This window comes from Zingiber officinale, chromosome 7A (genome assembly GCF_018446385.1).
Source record: "Zingiber officinale cultivar Zhangliang chromosome 7A, Zo_v1.1, whole genome shotgun sequence".
Taxonomy (NCBI): Eukaryota; Viridiplantae; Streptophyta; class Magnoliopsida; order Zingiberales; family Zingiberaceae; genus Zingiber; species Zingiber officinale.
Genome location: NC_055998.1, coordinates 84,852,925 through 84,856,530, shown reverse-complemented (window position 1 = coordinate 84,856,530; position 3,606 = coordinate 84,852,925).

Sequence of the window (3,606 nt, the reverse complement as noted above, 5' to 3'; positions counted from 1 at the left end):
TTGCTCTTGTAACTCCTTCAGCTCTGCTGGAGACATGCGATACGGAGCTTTCGAAATTGGACCGGTTCCAGGAACCAATTCAATCTCAAATTCCACCTCTCTGTTGGGAGGCAGTCTAGGTAGCTCTTCTGGAAATACTTCTGGATACTCGCATACTACCCGGACCTCCCCCTGCTTGAGTCCCTTCTCCTCTTCTGCCTCTACTATGTATGCAAGAAAACCTGCACACCCTTTAGCTAACATCTGGTGTGCTGCTAGGGATGAGAGGAGCTTCTGGGTCTTCTTCCTTGGCACTCCTGTGAACTCAAAAGTTGGCTCACCTTCTGGACTAAAAATTACTTTCTTTCTGCGGCAGTCCACTGAGGCACTGTACTTGCTGAGGAAATCCATACCAAAAATGATATCGAAGTCCTGCATAGCGAGGACTATTAGATTTACATATAGCTCTCGGTCTGCAATTCTAACCAGTACAGCTCGAAGCCACTGATTGGATTCCATGACTTCCCCAGAAGGTAGGGTTGTCAGGAACTTGGAGTTCATACTTTCTGTAGGTACCTGTAAACTACTGGCAAAAGGTATCGATACAAAAGAATGGGTCGCCCCAGTGTCAAATAGTACAGTAGCTATGTGCTGGAAAATAACTACTTGACCTGTTACGACCGTGGAGGCACTAGCAGCTTCTTCTTTGGTGAGGGAGAATACTCTGGCACCATCAAAGGCTGGAACTGGTGGGGCTTCTAACCTTCCTTGACTGATGTAGGGTCCCTCTAATGCTGCTCCCATGTGGTGCAACTGTGCAGGCTGGCCTCCATATTACAATGGCTGTGGCTTAGGTGCTTTGAATTTATTAGGGCATTCCTTAGCCATGTGTCCTTCCTGACCAAAGGAGTAACATCCAGTCTTACCCAAAAGACAGGCTCCTTGATGTGTTCTCCCACATTTGGGACAGGGAGGAAACTTGGTCTGCTTGTTTGCTGGTCCTCCCTTCTGGCTACCTCCTGTGTTCCACTGCTTCCTTTTACCTTTGCCTTTCAAGTTCTATTTACTTGAGTGTGATTTCTGGCTTCCTGTTGTCTTGTCCTCTGTCTTCACTGGCTTATGTTGCGCTCATTGTGCCATGATGTTATTCAGGTAGTGTTCAGCAATTAATGCTCTACTGATCAACTCTTCACCAGTTTGGGGCCGATGAGCTCCACTGCTCACATTCAGTGATATCTGGGGTCTCAGCATTCTGAGCATCAGCCTGACTCGCTCCTTCTCTGTACTTACTCGCTCTGGGCAGAGACGAGCTAACCTATTGAACTTCTTGGCTGCTTCCTCCACCGACAGGTCACCTTGCTTGAACTCTATAAACTCCTCATAGTGCTTGTTGGTGATAGAACTCTTCATAAAACTCTGACTGAAAATCATCCCAGCTCATCCGATCAGCTGCTCTCTTGGTCTTTATCCTCTCCCACCACATACGAGCATCTCCAGACAGGCAGAAAGAGGTGCACTTGACCTTCTCGACTTCTGGCCAGTCAAGAAGCTCCATAGTGCTCTCTAGTGTTTTAAACCAAGCCTGGGCATCCCAGGGCTCCGTCGTGCCTGAGAAGCTCTCTGGTTTCAGCTTCAGCCACTGTATAAGATAAGCTTCTGGTCTCTGGGGTGCTGTGACGGTTCCCTGAGTAGCTGGTGGAGTCTCAGTTACCACTGGGGTCTCTGCAGTGACAACTGGAGGAGGGGGAGGAACTGCTTGCTGGTTTGCCATCAGATTGACAATCACTTGCTGCTGCTCTGCTACTTGCCTCTGAAGCTGAGCAACCACTTCAGAAAGGTTGGGCTCAGTTGCTCTAGGCACTTCGTTCTCTTGAGCTGGTTCCTCAGTGTGAGTAGCACGGGGACGTCCTCTTCTTGCCATCTAATTATGAAAGGTAAAGGCTTGATATCTTACTTTAACCCTTCTAATCATACTTAAATATGAATAAATAAAAGGGAAACTAAATCTTCTATCTTACTTTAGTACTAAAAAGGAAAGTACTCTATACTGCAGTAAAAATAAGGAAAGCAGAAATAAGAAAGGAATTTAAACACTTTCTTACTTGGAGACGGCGAGGATGATGCTGATGTGTGTGTGATGCTGGAGAATGGAACACTGCTCTGATACAAACTGTAACGACCACCCTTCTTACTACTACTCTCTAAGGGCGACCATTACCTATCTATACTCTACTTACTAGTGTCACTGACGCTATTATTAGAGTCAGTTAGATTTATCACGGTTCAGAGGAATTCCTACCGAAAAATTTCGGCAGAGTCTCCCCTGTACCGGTGACCAAATCCATAATACAAACAATCTATACTCAGCCACAGGCGGCTGGAACATATATTTTCTAATACACACTATAACTAAAAGAAAGCTATTCTAGCAATAGTAACCAAGCATAACTCCAACAGTAGGACATATCAAGCTACAAATACGAATTAAACTTCATTACAATCTCAACTTCATAATAGCATTTAAGAAGAAAACTAAAAACATAAACTGAAACTCTAAACAGGTAGGTCCTGAAAATTTGCTAGCGAACTCTGGATCTCTCCATAGTTCAGTCACCACACACATCCATCATCACCACCACCCTGTCGCCTCCCTTCATATCTTAGCTTTTCCTTTATCTGCAGTAGGAGGAAAAAGAAAAGTATCTATAAGCGAAAACGCTTAGTAAGTACTAATCTATCTCACAAAACTCGAAAAGCATAAATGAAATGCATAAGTGCTGAAACTGAAATAAGAATACAGCTATCTGCATGTGCTCATGGTATACAGAAAATGAATAGAATACAAATCATACTCAGTATCAAGCAGGACAACAAGAAACTAACAATGTAAACTTAGAATCAAAGAAACTAACCATTCTTATTTATTCTAAGCTTGGAACTTATTTCATTTCTTGTATCCTTGTGTTAGAAATTAATCTTTTAATTTCTATTCTTTTCTTTCTTCTTCTTTCTTTCTTTCTTTCTTTCTTTACTTCTTTACTTCTTTACCTTTCTTTACTTTTCTTTACTTTTCTTTACTTTTCTTTACTTTGGGCCCAGGCTTAGTACCATCTCATGCGCGTTCCCTAATAGGTTGGGGTTGCGAGCCACCAATCCTAAAAGAGCAGACCTCGGTCTACCAGGGCCAAGACCTCGGAAATGGTCACCTGGATTTGTTTAACGACAAGCTCTTGGATGTCGGGTACTAGCCTCTTGCTTGACTTACTTTTTATCTTTCTTATTCTTTTATCTTCTTTATTATCTTTTATTAAAGATTGTGGGAGTCCTTTAAATATACTTAACAAGTATGGGTGTATAATCAACTAACCATGCTATATAATAGAATAAAACAAGTAACTTAAAGCTTACTGATCATGCTATAAGCTAAACTAAAGAAAGCAATTTAAAGCCTTTGAATCATACGATGAAAACATGGCAAAGGATGCTATTTTTGTGCTTCTAAACATGCTGTAAAATCAAGTATGAAATGATTCTAATCATGCTGTAAAAACAAGTATAGAACGATACTTTAGGGCTGCTAACCCTGCTGTAAGTACATGGCAAGGATGACTACTCTAAAGCTTTTAA